The sequence below is a fragment of the Vulpes vulpes genome, chromosome 10, assembly GCF_048418805.1.
Source record: "Vulpes vulpes isolate BD-2025 chromosome 10, VulVul3, whole genome shotgun sequence".
NCBI classification, from domain to species: Eukaryota; Metazoa; Chordata; class Mammalia; order Carnivora; family Canidae; genus Vulpes; species Vulpes vulpes.
In genome coordinates, this window is record NC_132789.1 from 12,865,947 (window position 1) to 12,883,866 (window position 17,920).

Here is a 17,920-nt window from a genome sequence, read left to right on the forward strand (position 1 = left end):
CCTCGACTTTGACCATCATCCCCCTCTTTCCTTGAGAAGCAAGGTTAACCACAGTTACAGAATAGTTAGCAGGAAAAACCTTTTAGGACAATGTGGAGCCTCTTCGGGTATCTTCTAGTCCCGTGCAAATAGAAATAACAGTGCACCTTCTTTATCCAGTGTACCATCTGCTGCTGATGCAGCCGGGACATTTCACTACTGAAGTCATTTTGCTCATCAGAGTGTCTCTTACGCATTTATAGAAAGTGTGATGGATATGGGCCCTAGTTATCATGGCTGGGCCACCCTGGAAGAACCTTGGGTTGCAACAGCCCTAGACTGAGAGCAGACTCAAAGCTTTTCTATTTATTCCATCCTCTAGACCCACGCCTACACATCAGCATTGCCATGTTTTTTTTTAATTTTTTTTAATTTTTATTTATTTATGATAGTCACAGAGAGAGAGAGAGAGAGGCAGAGACACAGGCAGAGGGAGAAGCAGGCTCCATGCACCGGGAGCCCGACGTGGGATTTGATCCCAGGTCTCCAGGATCGCGCCCTGGGCCAAAGGCAGGCGCCAAACCGCTGCGCCACCCAGGGATCCCAGCATTGCCATGTTTGATCAAAGATTCGTCCACTGTCCCCCTCCACTGTGGCTGCCCTGTCCAAGCCTGCATCATGTCCCATCCAGATGATGGCAACAGGCTTCGAACACCCGCTGACATCTTAATCCCTGTGGAGGGCTGAAAATCATGGCAGCAATACTCTGCTGCTCTTCCCATCAACACGCACAGTTCATAGCCCCGCCACTTGAATCCAGGCTTGCCTTGTGACTTGCTTTGACTAGTGAAAAATGGTAGGGGTGGCTTTCGGGGACTGCAGAGCCCAGGTCTGATGTCACATTGGCTTCCACATTCATCCCCCTGGAATTCAGACACCATGCTGTGGAGATGCTGCTCCAGAGCCTCAGGGGAAGGGAGACGCCCCCAGTCAAGAGCCACAACCAGCGGCCAGGTATGTGCATGAAGCCACTCTGGACGTTCCAGAACCAGCCAAGCTCCCAGTGGAGTGCAGTCCAATGAACAGCCCCAGCCAACACCCCACAGAGGCTGAGCAAATACAGAGTTATGGGCCACTAAACAGTTATTATTCAACCACTGCCTTTGGTTTACAGCAAGAGATAGCCAAAATAATGCCTTTTAAATATCCATTTCCAGGAAAGATTTCTGCAATCAGTGTATCGAATCTGATTCATGTAAATTGGCAACTCCTACCATTGGGGTGAACAGGGTGATGGGGGTGGGAGCACCCTTCGTGTCCTAGCGGGGAGGAGGGGCAGACAGGCGAAACAACAAACCTCCTCTTACGCTTCAGCGTCCTGATTGTATGAATAGCTGTCATACACACCAGTAAAAGCAGCTCACGTGAGCTGTTGCTGTTATTTTATTGCAATAAAATACACACAACAAAAAATTGACCATTTTAACCATTTTGAAGTGCACGATTGCAGGGGCATTAAACATGTTGGCAATGTTGAGTGACCATCACCACTATTTAGTTCCAGAACTTTTTCACCCCCAAAAAGAAACCCTATACCCATTAATGCAAACTGGTGCAGCCACTGCAGAAGACAGTATGGAAGTTCCTCAAAAAATTAAAACTAAAACTACTCTACAACCTAGCAGTCACACTCCTGGGGATTTAACCAAAGACTACGACAACAGGAATTCAAAGGGGTATGTGCACCCCAATGTTTGCAGCAGCATTATTTACAACAGCCAAGATATGGAAGCAGCTCAAGCATCCATCAATGGATGAATGGATAAAGAAGCTGTGGTGTATGTATACAATGGAATATCACTCAGCTATAAAAAAGAGTGAAATATTGTTATTTGCAACCATGTGGCTGCTTCTAGGGAGCATAATGCTAAGTGAAATAAGTCAGAGAAAGACAAATACCATATGATCTCACTAATGTGAAATTGAAGAAATTTTTTAAAAAAGCATAGAGGGAAAAAAGAGGGGGAGAGAGGCAAAGCAAGAAGCAGTCTTAACTATAGAGAACACACTAATGGTCATCAGAGCAGAGGGGGAGGGTTGGGGGGCTGATGGGGATGAAGGAGGGCACTTGCTGTGATGAGCACTGGGTGATGTATGAAGCGTTGAATCACTGTGTTGTACGCCTGAATCTAATATAACCCTGTATGTTAACTAGTGGGAATTTAAATGGAATGGAATGGAATGGAATGGAATGGAATGGAATGGAATGGAATGGAATGGAATGGAATGGAATGGAATGGAAGAATAGGAGAATAGGAGAATAGGAGAATAGGAGAATAGAAGAATAGAAGAATAGAAGAATAGAAGAATAGAATAGAATAGAATAGAATAGAATAGAATAGAATAGAATAGAATAGAATAGAATAGAATAGAATAGAAATCCTGTTTACATTAAACAGTCATTCCCCACTTCCAGCCCCAGGTAATCACTAATCTACTTTCCAGCCCTATGGCTTTATCTATTTGGGACATTTCACATTAAGCAGAATCATTTGAGATGTAATCTTTCATGTTTGGCTTCTCTCAGCGTGTTGTGTTCAAGGTTCGTCCATGGGCATAGCGGGTATCAATCCTTCATTCCTTTGTGTGGCTAATACTCTGTGTCATACGTCAGACCACGTTTTGTGTACCCATTCATCAGTGATGGGCAACCATTTCGTAGCTGCTGTGAATAGTGCTGCCATGAACATGCGTCACACAGGTTTTGATCTAATCCAATGGCACTCAACCGGAGGTCCTTGTGCCCTCCTGGGGACATTCAGCCAGGTGTGGAGACTTTTTTGATAGTCACAAATGAGAGGAGGTGCTATTAGTGTCCAGTTACTAGTGGCCAGGATGCTGCTCCCACCCTACAATGCCCAGACAGCCCCCCACAAGAAGAGTCCAGCCCCCGTGTCACTAGCGCCGAGGTAGGGACACCCCGCTCTAACCCAACCTCCCCAGCCTCCGTGGAGGCCAAGGGACTGTATCAAACCCCCATTTTAGTACAGATGCCCTCAGAGCTTCCCAGTCAATAGTAACTTCTCCTTCCCAGTACAGAATCCATGGCCTGCTGGCCAGTTTAGAAACGTGTGATTCTGGGTTGGGTTTTGGGTTTTTTTTAACACCCACCATTTCCAGGAGGGAAAGCAAAACAACACTCTCCAAATCAATTTGCAGGGAAAAATAAAAGGATATTTCTGATGTTTTTCTAAGCTTTTCATCCTTTTTAAAATGGGGAGGGAGGGGGGGTCAAGTGGCCACCAAAGAATAAAAGCAAGTGTTCAAAAGCATCAGTGACCAAAAGTCCACAGGAAATCAAAACAAACCCAGCTCTCAGTGTGTGTAATTACGGGTACAATCAAGTAATGAAAGCTTTATTAGTTTAATGTGATTCCATCAAGTACCAAAAAGCGGGAAGGGGAAAGAAAATGGATATAAAAGAAGAGAGGGAGGGGAGAGACACATGACAGAGGGACGTGAGTGAGCAGGATGGTGATGTTAAGATGCATCTTTAATTAAATCGTGTGCTCTGGGTGTTGAACCAGTGTCTACCCACGGGAGCGGCAGGAGCAGACCCGAACACCTCCCCCAGAACCTGCGCCTCTGTATTCATTCAGCAAATCAGTTTCTGATACCATGTGCTTGGCATTGTTTTTGGCAGGTGGATTCCAGCAATGAACAAAATAAACCCAAATCCCTCCCTTTCCCCCTGGAACTTACACTCAAGTGGAGAAAAGAGACATTAAATGAAATAATAAGTAAGATGCATGGTGCATTAGATGGAGAAAAACAAAGAAGGGGAGAGGAATAGGAAGTGTCAGGGAGGGGAAGCGTTGGGATGTGGGAGCAGGTGGCCAAGGAAAGGGTGGTAGACAAGCAAAGATCAGAGGAAAGTAAAGGAGTGAGATGATGGCAGACCTAGGGGAAGAGCATTCCAGGCAGAGGGCAATGGAAGTGCAAATGTCCTGGGGTGGGATGTGCCTGTGGAGGAATAGTGAGGAAGCCACCGAGAGAGGAGGGCAGGCAGGCAATGGAGGCCAGATCTCGTAGGGCCTCACAGGGCACAGGAAGGTCTTGGGCTTTCACCCTGAGTGAGAAGAGAACCCTGGGGGTGCAGGGATTGGGACAAAGGAGGGACCCAGGATCTGTGTAGGTGCTGGGAGGAGAGGAGAGAGAAGCATGATGGGGACAGGGGTGAAGCAAGAGAGGCCTCGAGGGGGCCACATGTAGGTGACATGTAGGCGATACTCAGTCTCAGGGGTGCTGGATGCCTCACTCACCCCACCCACCTCCAGCCCTAGGATGAAGGCTTATTTAGACCTTGATGTGAGAGGGGAATCTGCGGTGGACACCGACCACCCCATTCAAGGAAGGACTTGTGCTGGCCGCTGGGAGTGCTGTTGGTAGATGACCCCTCAAAGCCGAGTGGCCTCCACCAGGGCCCCACCCCTTCCCAGGGAGGGTTTTAAAATGTAGGTTTTAATACGGGTTAGGGTATAGTAGAGCCAACAGATTAGGAAATGAGGGACACTGAAAAGATGGTTTGTGGGCTGCCTGGGTGGCTCAGTGGCTGAGCGTCTGCCTTTGGCCCAGGGCGTAATCCTGGAGTCCCGGGATCGAGTCCCACTTTGGGCTCCCTGCATGGAGCCTGCTTCTCCCTCTGCCTGTGTCTCTGCCTTTCTCTGTGTCTCTCAGGAACAAATAAATAAAATCTTTAAAAAAATAAAAGATGGTTTGTTACAGATCCCGGGAGGAGTGGCGGGGCCACCACACAGGGCCACTCGGGGAAGCACCCGGGCAGGTGAGAAGGAAGCGGGAACAGGAGAAACATGAGTGAGAGCCTCTGCTGTGGTTTCCACAGGAAGGAATGGGTGAAGCAGGGTAAGCAGGCTTAGGATGAGCTCGTTTGACTACTCTGGCAGGCTCTGGGGCCTAGGGGCTGGGGCTGGGGCTGGGGCTGGTGGGTGCCGGGACCTGGGGTGATTAGGATGGGTGGACAGTGCCCCAGAGCATGAGAGCCTGGTGAGGAGGAGGTGGTTGGGATGTGGGCTCTGGACTACTTGGTTTGCATGTGAAAGGCCAGGTCACAGGTGGCTGGTTTCCTCTCTCTGGAAATTGGCTACTCCTGGGAAGAAGGGCAGTTCCCCAGGGTCCGCAAGCTTCCAGATGTCAAAACATCAGAAAAAAAGACATGCGTAACTACAGGGCGACCCACATCTAATGACTGATCAAGCAAGAGCATAAAGGCCTGGGCCTCCCATTTTATTGCCGTAGAGTTTTCCACGGATACGTTCCATTCTACTTGTGTGGACATTTGGGGCAACTGGCAGGTCACAAAAGAATGTCTCCAAATGGCCAATAAATACACAAAAATATGCTCATTAGTCACCAGGGAAATGCCAATTAAAACCAAAATGGGATACTACTCCATTCTGACCAGAATGGCTCCTACTAAAAAGTTAGAGATTACCAAGTGCTGGTGAAAAGCTTTTCTCCTTCACCAGGTCAAGCTGTGTGATGACCAGGTTCCTGGAGGAGAAGTCAAGGGCGCTCTCCAGAACCAAAGGAAGCCGAAGGCAGTGCTGTTAGTTGGAGGATTCAAGTCACCGAAGTAGCTCTTCAAATATAAATGCAGACATCAGGCAAATTCACCATTTCTGCATCCTCTGTCCCGAGCCCCTCACCCAGCATTGTTTGCCCTAAGAAGGCGATGCACCCAAGCACAGTTGAACGGGGCGCCTGTATTTTGGCCTCCGCACAAATCAAAGGGGCAGAGGATGGATGTAGGACGGTGGCAGACACAGCTGCAGGCTTGAACCCCAAGGCTGGGGAGCTGGTGGTTACGCGGACGGTCACATCTGTGACATGCTGCCTGAATCCGAATCACACAAAGTCTAGTTCAGGCCCGTTGTTTTGATAGGCATCCAAATGGCTTTCAAAAAATAAAAATAATCTGAGAGTTTACGGTGATGGATATTGAAATCCAAATCCTAAAAGCCTTCTGACTACGGTGCTCCAGGTGGCTCAGAGATATTTTTTTTTTCCTCTTTTAATCTAAATCATGTTCCCAGACAGCACAGAGCCTGGTATAAATTCTCTTCTGCACTAATCTTTTATATACTTTTATGCTTGTCTGAGATGATTGAACATGACTCATTCATGGTTCTGTTTTCAACCACCACTGGTCTTTTCCAGTCGGCAACATCTGGTTTTTTGCAGTAAAAGGTTCCCTTTGTCCTATCACATAACTCTGCGGTGCTCTTAGGAGAAGGGGCGTCTACACTGAGGGCTGGTCAAGTGCCAGTAACTGCCAAGCGTGGTAGTAGAGTCCGGAACATCTGCTCCATTTATTGATGGTGATATGAAATTGGATGTCAGCTGAATGAGAACCGCCAGCTCCGCAGTGTAGACTGGTGGGTTTCAACCTCTTTTAATGTTTTTGTCGCAAACCCATTTTGTCCCCTAAATAAAATTCAAATAAAACTTTGAAAATTATTCCTATTCTGGGGCAAATAACATTCTCCCCCTTACTTGCAAGAGAATTCCTGGGGCACCTTCTCAGAAACACCAGTGCTCCGGAAAGCTGCTCGAAAGCCACTCGTGTAGACCGAGTTCATGGTATAGTTCCAGCTAACATACGCTTATATCCAAGTGATCTTGACTTTTCTTCTCTGCTCTCTGTATATTTTAAATTCTCTATGATGAGTATAAATCAAATCATTAAATAAATCAAATGTCTTAAAGAAAAGTAGAATTGTTTGATATTCCTTCGACAAACGTCACAAAGCATCAAGCCAGTTTCTGGCCATGGGTCCAGCAGTATTGACCAAGCGGGACATGTGCGCCGGGCTGCACGTTGGTACTGAAGACACGCGGATAAACAAGATAGAGGACAACCAACCTCCGAGAGCTGACACTTTCATGGCAGGAAGACAGGGTGGCAGTGGCTCTGTCCATCGGTCTCTGGCAGCCTGAGGAGCTGCGCCTCCCATCCCAACCCTGCCACTGGGAGCTCTGTGGGTCCAGAGACTTGAGTCCCCAGACCCTCACGGGACTCAGTACTAATCCCCTCTTTAAATTCAAATCTATGGCTGCCCCTGGTCCCTTGGGGTAACTCGCCAGTTGGCCAGATGGCAAAGCACTCACCACGCTGGCAACAATTTGTTTAACCACCCTTGGGTAGATGGAAATCGGAGTTGTTTCCAACTTTTAGCTACTGTAGATAAAGCTGCTATAAAATTTCTTGCATGTGACTTTTTGTGAACACACGTTCCCATCTGGGTAAATACCCAACAATAGAATGACCAGGTCGTAAGGTTGGACATATAATAACCTTATAAGAAACTTTCAGTTTCCGAAGCGGTTCTACCATTCTACACCAACAGTGTGAGCCTTCCAGCAGCTCTACATCCTTGGCCACACGTAGTGTTGCCAGACTTTTTTATTTTAACCATTCTAGGGGGTGTGAAATATCTCACTGTAGTTTTAATTGGGATTTGCCTGATGACTTACTGGATGCTGAGCACCCTTCCCTGGGCTTATAAGTCATTCTTGGATCTTTTCTTCTCAAATGTCTGTTCAAGTCTTTTGCTCATTTTATTGTCTTTTTATTATTAATTTATGGGTGTGGGGCTTTTTTAAATAAAGATTTTATTTATTTTTGCAAGAGAGAGCAGGCATGCGTGCATGAGCAGGGGAAGGGGCAGAGGGAGTAGCACCTTCCTTGCTGAGCAGGGATCCCAATAAGGGACTGGATCCCAGGACCCCAGGATCATGACCTGAGCCAAAGGCAGATGCTTAACTGACTGAGCCACCCAGGTGCCCAATTTACAGGTGTTTTCAATATATTCTGGCTACAAGTCCACCAGGTATATTTGTTACAAGCATTTTTTTTTTTTTTTTTCTGCAGCATGGCAGGCCTTTTCATCTTGAATGGGGTCTTTTGGTAAGCAGGAGTTTTAATTTTGATGAAGTATCTTTATCTTTTTTTTTTCTTTTATGGTTAGTGCATTTTGTGCCTTCTCTAATAAATCTTTAGTGTACCCCCAAGATTACTAAAATACTCTCCAATTTTTTTCTCCTAAAAGGTTTGTGGTCTGCTCTCACAGTTAGGTCTACAAGCCGTTTTGAATTCGTTTTTGTCCATCAAGCAAAGTAAGCATTGAGGTTAATATTTTCAAACATTTATCCAGTTCTTCCAGTGTTGTTGTTTGAAAAGACTTTCCTTTCTTAATGGAACTGGGGCATTTGCTGAAAATTATATGTGTGTGATTCTATTTCTGGATTCTGGATTCCGTTCATTGATCTGTTTGTCTATCCTGAAGATCATATTCCTGCTTAGCTTTTTTTCCCTCTGTCTCACCATGTTTCCTTTACTCCTCATCTGAGAGAACCCTCTTAATAAATCACTTGAATCACATTCCCATCATAGGCTCTGTTGAGGGGGAAATAGGCCTAAAACAACAGACGTGAAAATTGATAGTTAAATGAGATACCTTCAGGCTAGTGCTAGGAATAAGATAAGATATGGTAATCCTGAGGGCAGAGACATTTGGAGGCCCACTGGTGTAGACAAGAGATCAGGACAGAGTCAGTGTCACGGTGGTTTCAGTGGTTCAACATCAACAAGGCCACGCTGGGTTTTGCTAATAAAGTTTTATTGGCACACAGCCACACTCATATGTTCACATACTGCCTAAGGCTGCTTTCCTGCCCTAATGGCAGAGGTGAATAGTTGCAGCAGAAACCATATGGCCTGCAAAGCCTAAAATATTTACTATTTGGCCCTTTAGGTAAAGTTTGCTGACCTCTGTCCTATGTGATCACTAGACTTTGAAATTTAAAAAAAAAAAGATTCTATTTATTTATTCATGAGAGACATACAGAGAGAGAGAGGCAGAGACACAGGCAGAGGGAGAAGCAGGCTCCATGCAGGGAGCCTGACGCGGGACTCGATCCCGGGTCTCCAGGATCACACCCTGACCAAAGGCAGACGCTCAACCGCTGAGCCACCCAGGCGTCCCTAGACTTTGAAATTTCTTGATGACGTGCCTTTGGGTCCAAAGTAAGCAAGGAAGTAGCTAAAATAGAGGACGTGACCTCTTATAATTTAATCTCTTCTCTCCCATTCTCTGAACTTGTAGGCTTGTGCTCTTAAAGATTACTTTGCTGTATTTGTTAGTGAACTTTCCAGTAGGAAAGGAGATATATATGTTTTCAATCCATGCAGGTAATGATCATGATTTTTAAAGAAGTATCTATGGGTCCTAGAAATGAGTCCTCACAAAACTCTAAAATGGAAAGTAATTTCTACAGAGAGGAAATGGAATACGCTGTATACCGTGGAGGCAGGCATCTCTTTCTGCCCACTTTGGGCCACCAGCCGGTGTCAACCCATAATGAAGATTTTATGCATCTGGAGTAAAATGAGAACAATGAGGAAAAAAAAGTTTTGTTTTCAAATAAAACTGAACATGCTCATTGTCCTTTATTTGGAAATTGTCTTTCCAACTTTTTTGGTGTTAAAAAATGTACTTTCTTAAGGAAAAAAAAAAGAATAAATGGTGATTTTCAAATGGCAGAGATTTTTTGTTTTTTTAGTCTCTCTCAAAACAAGAAGTTGACGACCTGATGTTAGTCCCTCTAGTTTTTCAGAAATTACACTGATCTAGAAAATACCGAAGTCTGAGAACCGGTGTATGGAGGTATGATAACGGTGCTGCCAACGCAGTCCTCCCCCCTTGTCCCTCCCTAGGGCGCCGTGCTGAGTGGGATTCTGAGGTCCTGTCTGACCTCACGGGAGGGTGCAGCGATGCACTAGTGACGCCTGCATGGAGGCAGGAAGCCTCACCACCGCGCGTCTGCCTTCTGTGATGAGCATTATTATCAGCAAACACACATTTCTGGGTCTGGTCTTGAGATCCAGCTGGTTCTGTGGCCATAGAGCACACAGCCTGCAACCAGCCTGCTCACAACCATGCCCTCAGGTAACAAAAGAGGTCATTCCAGTGGCTGGTGCAAACACCCACGGCGGGAACCAGCTTGTCGTAAGGACCGCAAAGATGATGTCAACCGCAGGAGCAACAGCATCATCATAAAGAAGACCCTGCTTCGCCATAGCAACGATGTTACAATGAGTGCCCTTGGCCCATCACTGGGCCCCAACCAAATCTATTAAAACACACAGGGGGCACCGTGCATACGATTATAACATTTCAATGGCATCTAAAGTTTTTTAAAAAAGATTTTATTCATTTATTCATGAGAGAGAGAGAGGCAGAGACACAGGCAGAGGGAGAAGCAGGCTCCACGTAGGGAGCCCGATGTGGGACTCGATCCTGGGTCTCCAGGATCAGGTCCTGGGCTAAAGACGGTGCTACATCGTTGAGCCACCCAGGGATCCCCAATCTAAGATCTTTCTCACCTCTTCCTCCAACCTCCCACCAAAGGAGCAATGTGGGGCAGATGGTATCACCTTTTACCCATGAGCACACACGAGCCAGACGGGGTCAGGCATGATTGACACGCAGAGGTACCGATGACGGGGAGGCGGGCAGGGCACCCTGTACATGCACCACCTGTTCAAAACTAACTTCCAAAACCTTAAACCCATCATCACTATCATTTCATAAGAGAAAGGACACCTGCCGATCAGCAAAGGAAAAATAAAAAGGACATGGTCACAGAACAAAAGACCCTCTCTCCCCAGAGAGAAGAGGTGGCCACTTTACACGGATAGGAAAAAAACACACAGCCATGTTTTTGTGGGGTTTTTAAAAAAAATGCACACACACAAAAAAACCCTTTTATTTTGCCACATGACACTGCATGCAGTTATCATCCTGATAAAAGGCTGTAATCTGGGGACCTCGTAGGTGGTCAAGCTTAAAGCAAAACCTCATCCAATTTACTCCGGCCAATCATTTCCATCATATCACTGTCCGAGAACCTGCTTTCCCCTGTGAACGTGGGGAACGCTGGGATCAGCACCTGCACTGAACCTTCCGAGTCTTGACTCTTCTGGGCAAAGCTAGAAGAATTCAGGAGGCAGGGCTGTAGGTCTCTGGCTACTTTTCCTGCTTTCTCCCTGCAGGGCCTGGCTACAGGTCTGAGGTCCAGCCAGCAAGTGTGAGGATGAATACTTCTATCTTGAACGGATGTATTTTTAAAATGAAACAAAACTAACTACTACTGTGAGGCATTTTTTTTTTTTTTTATGATAGTCACAGAGAGAGAGAGGCAGAGACACAGGCAGAGGGAGAAGCAGGCTCCATGCACCGGGAGGCCGATGTGGGATTCGATCCCGGGTCTCCAGGATCGCGCCCCGGGCCAAAGGCAGGCGCCAAACCGCTGCGTCACCCAGGGATCCCTACCCAGGCACTTTTAAGGGCCTGTTAAAGTCTCAAAATTGCCATGTGAAGCAGACACCACATCTCCCACTGCACAGAAGAAATTGGAGCTCAGAGCGGTTAAGTGACTGACTTGGAACACACAGCACAGAAGAAAGACAAAATCCAAACTCATCTCAGCCAGATGGCCAGCGTCGCTCACTCAGAATGCACGCACCTGCTAGAGGCTCCCTCGGTGTGTGTTCCCTTCCAGCATTTTTATTCCCAACAGGTCCTGCCCTGTGGGTTATAAGGCAACTGAGAGAAAGAGGAGGGAGCCAAGAGACAGAGCCTAAAGTGGTTGTTGTGTCTGGGGTCAGGAGCAGGGACTGGCACTGGTCCACCCTTGGACTTGGGGCCATGCCAGCAGACAGCCCGCAAGGCTTGGGTTTCCCCATAAATACAGAGCCCTCGTCAGGTGCCCCCTGCTCCAGATAGGAGTGAAACCCAACCTACAGAAGTGACTTGGGACTCCAGGCCCCACAGGCCTGATGAGCAGAAGGGGCCTTTTAATGATACATGCTCTCGGTCAAAACCCAACTAGGCCAGGCCATCTAGTCTCTGCCCACCCCACCCCTGAGCCTGGAAACCATTTCTTAAATATTAAAACATGGCCTCTAAGCTGAGAGATTAAACAGGAGGCAGCCTTCTTATCTCAGGTAGGAGATTTGGAGGCCCTCCTGCTGGAGCCGTAACAAGATCCCTTCATGATGTAAACTAATCACCTTGAAAGCTTTTCAGGGGGAGGAGGAGGGAGAACAGACAGCCCCCCCCACCAGCCCAGCCTAATTCCCCCACAGTGACCCACATAAGGGAACACGTCTACCTGCCAGCACGGTGGAGCCCAGCCTCCTGGGAGCTTGAAAGCCCAGAACTACAGACAAGAGAGGCGAGGGGTGGTCAGACCCATTTCACAGACGGGGCTCAGCAAGTCTCGGCCGGGCAACATGTGACTTCGTACTTCTCAAAGCAGGGTGGCTGCAAAGCAGGCTTTTTTTTTTTTTCTTTCTGGAGTCCTGAGCTTTATTTTTTTTTAATAAATTAATTTTTATTGGTGTTCAATTTACCAACATACAGAATAACACCCAGTGCTCATCCCAAAGTGTCCCCCTCAGTGCCCGTCACCCATTAGTCCTGAGCTTTAATCTCTGGTGTGAGGACAACTGTGATCCCATGACTGTAATGTTCTCACTCTGCTTCCGTGGTCCTCTGACTTGGAGATTTCATGGCTTCATATTCCAATTCCAGAGTGCCCGCAGCCAGCCCAAACTGATACAGCACAGTGGAGACCAGCCGGTGGGAGGCAGAGTTCATTACCTGCAGTGCGCTGCCCCGGAGCGCCCGGTCCCTGGGGAGCGCTGGCCCCACATGGGATGGAGGGGTGGGGTGGGGAGGGCTGTGGGGGTGGAGCAGAATCAGCAGCTGCTCGGTGGCCAAAGCAGGGAGAAGGACCCGAAGGAAGCCACGCAGGGTCCTCCTGCCATCGAAATAACCAGCACGCTGGCCTCCCCGCCCCTCTGAAAGGGCCTCGCGCTGGAAGCCCGTAGTTCAAGAGTAGTTCTGTGAGTCAGTTGCTTAACTGTCGTAGCTTGAAATCAGCCCTGATGGGAGTGCAGACATCACAGAAACCAAAAAACACAAAACCCAGGAGCTCTTTCATTCTGTTCTGTTTTGTTTTCCAAAGAACTGGTTTACCAACGCAACGCTGTGTGTGGTGGTAGAGACGCTCCGGCCTAAAGCCAGAAAGATCGGGGCGCACAGCCTGGCTTTCCTGCTGTGAGCTTGGGGCCTCGGCAGGTTATTCATCCCCGTGGACCTCAGTTTCCTCATCTGTAAAATGGAGCTAGAAACTATATCATGGAGTATGTGAGGATTACATGGGGTCCATGAATTGCTTACTGCAGGCCTAGCTGGCACCAGCGCCAGGGGCGCCCTGCTGGCTCGTGAGTGGGGTGTGGGACTGCGCTCAGCATGGAGTCTGATGGAGACTCTCTCCCTCTCCCTCTGCTCCTGTCGCCCTCAAACAAATAAATACATCTTTAAAAAGATAAATAAATAAAATAAAATATTTAAGGGGCACCTGACTAGCTCAGTCGCTGAAGCCTGCAACTCCATCTCAGAATCTTGAGCTCAAACCCCATGTTGAGCGTGGAGTCTCCTAAAAAAAATAATAATAATAATAATAATAATAATAATAATAATACATTCAATGATTTTGCCTCCCGGCAATTTCTTTTTACCCAAGCCACCTACCAGCCCCCGGAGCTCAGGCAAGTCAGGTGGCTTCGGGCAACTGCCAGCGCCCGCGGAGTGTAGGCAGGAGAGCCCAGACTCCTCCCCAGGAGTTTGGCAGGTCAGTGAGCTAAATGTTTGTAAAGCACAGAGCAAGCGCTCACTCCCTGGCACACATGATATGTAATGATGCTGACCTGGGGGACCATCTTCACGCCTGTCTCCCCACCAGACTGGGAGCGTGCAAAGGCCAGGGCCACGCCCGGCACATAGTAGTTGCTCAGTGAATTCTACTGGAAGGAAACCAATCTCCCAGATGAACAGCTGCCTCTGCCACCTCCACTCTCCCAGGAGGCCAGCAGCAGGACAGAGGTCTCCTTGGGAGGAGCCAGCAGAATCACGCTCACCTGGGCCACATTCTTCAGGAGCCAGCGGCATCCAGGACTGGAGCCACCGTTCTAGTTGATAACTCATAACCAACCGGCTGGTCTGGTTTTCTAGTTACAAACTCCACTCCCCCAAAGAAACACACTGTCCCGTCTCTGTACATGTGCCCGAGCCCTCCACCCCCCGGGGAATGTGGTTCCTTCCCCACTCTGGGAGTCCTGCCCATCCTCCAGGCTCAGCTCTGGCACCTCCACCCCGGTGAAGCTTCCCTGAAAGAGGAAGGAACATCCCCTGGTTAGAGACGCATTGACTGTTGGCATGTCCACATTCCCTTCCCTAGGCTAAGCAAGACACAGGCTCCAGACAGACAGACCCAGAGCCGAATCCACTCTGGGTGACTTCAGGCAAGTCATTTGACTATACAGAGGCTTGATTTCTTGAAAACCTCCCCAGAGCTATTACGGGTATTAAATAAACCAAAAATAAGAAAACAAAAAGGTATGTAAAATATGGTGCCTAGTACTTAGCCAACCCTTGATAAACAGTAGCTGTCACTTTTACTGAAGACAAGTCCCATTTTCTCCACCTCCCCCCCCCATACACACACACACACACACACCTTAAACACATGGGATGTTCAGCATATATTTGCTGGGAAAGGGTTGGTGATAAAAAACAGTGGATGTTTGTCTCTGTCAAGCACCTACTGTGTGCAAGAATTGCACCCTGGGAAAAAAATATGATAAGAATCAGCTGGAGTGTTCCAGATGCAAGGGAGGCCAACCTGCCAGGGGAACAAGGATTTGTCTGCTACAAACAGGACCGAGCTGTCAAGAATAGGGCCTCTAAGCTTCCCTGAGTCCTGGTTTCTTCCTCTGTAAAAATGTTGCAAGGTTGTATGAGCATTCAACAAGACAATCTACATAAAGTACAAGAGCCAAGGAGGCATTAAAAACGTTAGCCATTATCAGTGTGATTATTACAAGTGCTAATAAACCCCAGGGTACCTTGAAATAAAGGGCTAAGGAAAAGGAAATCATGGAATCAAGCCTGGGTCTCTGGCTTTCCTTCTGTGTTTGTGCGGGAAAGGCCCCATGCTGGTGAGAGTTGTGTGAGTTGGGAATGCGCTCAGCTGCAAGTAATAGAATATTGCACCAGGATCACCTTAAACAACAGGGCTTGATTGTCCCACCTAACACATCCAGGGCGAGCTTTCCACGGCTGTTTGGGAGCTCAGGGATGCCAAGGTTCTAGGCTGATGTTACTCAATTCTCTTGACCTCAATTCAAGGGGCTCAGCTCTGCCATAACCCTTGCCTGTCAGCCTCCAAAAGTCATGGGGAGAGGAAGGAAGGGATATTTCCCAGAATGCTCCCCCCCTTCCCAGAGTTGCCATTGGGTCCCACTGGCCAGGCCTGGGTCACGTGGCTTCCCATCAGCCAAGGATCTGGCAAAGAGATCTGGTTTACTACGACTACTTAGAGACTGACCATAATTCATCCCCTGGGCTGGGCCCACCTTCCCTGGAGAATAGACACTGCCGCCTTATTCTCCTGAAACAATGAGATTTTATTAGCAAGAACAAAGAGGGGAAAGGAGGAGGGACCCATCATGATCTGCCCTGGGATGCACATGTGGAGAAGAGGGAACAGAAGGAGCTGTGAGGACCCTGTGCCCTAGTCTCCCATGAGCAGAAGGTCAATTGAGGCCTCAGGTGGGACTTAATAGTCACCTACTGTGTCCGGCCTCCTGCCTGACACCATGAGAGGTACAGCAGACATGGATCCTGCCCCTAAAAAAAACAATGTAGGGGCGCCTGGGTGGCACAGTTGGTCAGGTGTCTGACTCTTGGTTTGGGCTCAAGTCATGATCTCTGGGTTATGGGACTGCACCCCAAGGTAGACTATGCTCAGTGCAGAGTCTGCTTCAGATTCTCTCAGCCTCTCCCACTTGTGCGCACTCTCTCTAAAATAAATAAATAAATCTTTTAAAAAATTGTTGAAAATAAATAAATAAAAGAACAATGTGGTCCAAGTACTAGATACAAGATACATACCACGCACAACTGTCTAAAGGGTGGACCCGTCAATTGTTCCTCGCTGGCCAGATGTTGTGGCTCTCCATGTCCCAGGCCTGAGGAGCGGGCAGGGCCAGGGGAGGCAGAAGAGGCGCTCCTGGCAAGGGGCTCAGCCTGAGCAAAGGCAGTGAGGAATTGGCGATTCCAGAAAATAGCCTCTTTGCCACACTGGAAGCACGTGCAGTGACGTGTCAGGGTCTGCACTGAACGCTGGGTGCAGGGAGGAATCCCAGTCCCCGTCTCCAGTGAGCTCAGGGTCTTCGGGCACCGCATGCCCTGCCACTCCCCGGGACCGAACAACACGGATATCGCCGGACGTGAGGCAGCCGTAAGCCAGGCACGCCTGGCACTTTACAGGCGCAGTCTCCTTTGGTTGGTGCAAGCATCCTGCAGGTACCACGAAGGCACACATTTTACAAATGACAAAACCAAATCCCTAAAGAAGCGGTAGGAGGGGAGGGGATGTCAGTGGAGCACAAGCATACTCAACACACATTCTATGTGACCCAGAGCAAGTGCCCGGATGTCCCCTCTCTGGGCGTGGGCTTCCCCATCTGGAAGAGGGATGCTCAGAGATCGGTGAGCTCCAAGCTCCGAAGACGGGGGTCAGGGGACCGCAAACCTCGGTGCACATTAGAAACACACCTGCGGACCTTCTGAAACTCCTGATACCCTGGCCAGATGGCAGGCCCATCAGATCAGAATGTCAATGGGGGAGCCAGCGATGGGGGGAGGGGGGTGTTTTTTGTTAAAGTGTCCGGGGGATCCCAACATGCAGCCACCACGTTTGGGAACCGCTGGTCTACGGATTCCAATTTCCTGGCCTCCTAGGATATTCCTGAGATGACCTGGTATAGAAAGAAGGTATTGAGCCAAAAATAAAATTAAATTAAATATCCAGAACAGGCAAATCCATAGAGACGGAAAGTAGATTAGCGGTTGCTAGGGGCTCGAGGGGTGAGGAAAGAGTTGGAAATTGCTGCTTAATGGGTCTGAGTTTTGCTTTCGGGTGATGACAATGTTCCGGAACTAGAGAGAGGTGTTGGTTGCACAACGCTGAAGGTATGAATGCCACGGAATTGTTCGCTTTAAAATGGCAAATCTTATGTTTCGTATATTTTGCCACAATCAATCAATCAATAAAATGACAATTATTTATTTTTTTTATAGGGGGTCTCTGGGAAGCCCCGGACTTTGTGGACAAGCAAGGGGACACAGAGGGTGAGCGCTCAGTCCTGCGGCTTGCGGCCCGGCTGCTGCGGGACCGGAGGGCGTGACCTCACCTCTCTGGTCCGCTCCCTGGAGCACGGAGGGGACATCGGCCGGCGGTGGGCGCCCTCGCGGGGCTTCCAGGAGCGCCCCCCCCCCCCCCCCCCGCCGCCCGGGCGCTGGCTCACCTGGCCCCGGCGCGGGGCGGGGCTCGCGGGCCTCACCTGGCGCTGCAGCGGCCCCGCCGCCTCCCGCCTCTCGCCCCCGAGCCCGGGGCCGCTCTGGGCTGGCAGGTGACGCCGGGCGGGCTCGCGCTGCCGCGGGCTGCGGGGTCCGGGAGCGCCGCCAGGTGGGGCCGCCGCCAGGTGAGGTCCGCCCGCCGCGCCTCCCCCGGTCTGCGGCGACACCTGCCGGCCGGCCGCGGCGCGCACAACCCTGCTCCCGGGCCCTGCGGCGGGCAACCAGCGAACCCTTGAGCGCCCACTGCGCGGCCGGTGGCCGGTGGCCGGTGTCCGGGATGCTCGGGATGCTCGGGCCCTGCGCCCTGCAGGGTGCGCCCTGCCAGAAAACTCAGACGTAAGGACAACCACGCGAGTCGTATCATTCCT

The 17,920-nt window shown here is 49.1% G+C and overlaps 1 long non-coding RNA gene across 1 annotated transcript; it reads right to left on the reverse strand.

Moving 5' to 3' along the window:
- Positions 1 to 12,430: 12,430 nt before the first annotated feature.
- LOC140594146 (uncharacterized) lies at positions 12,431 to 17,424 on the reverse strand. The gene is made up of 2 exons (XR_011994649.1): positions 14,647 to 17,424; positions 12,431 to 14,296 (listed from the first exon to the last, which is right to left on the reverse strand). It is a non-coding gene; the product is annotated as an uncharacterized lncRNA (long non-coding RNA).
- Between the last annotated feature and the right edge of the window lie 496 nt (positions 17,425 to 17,920).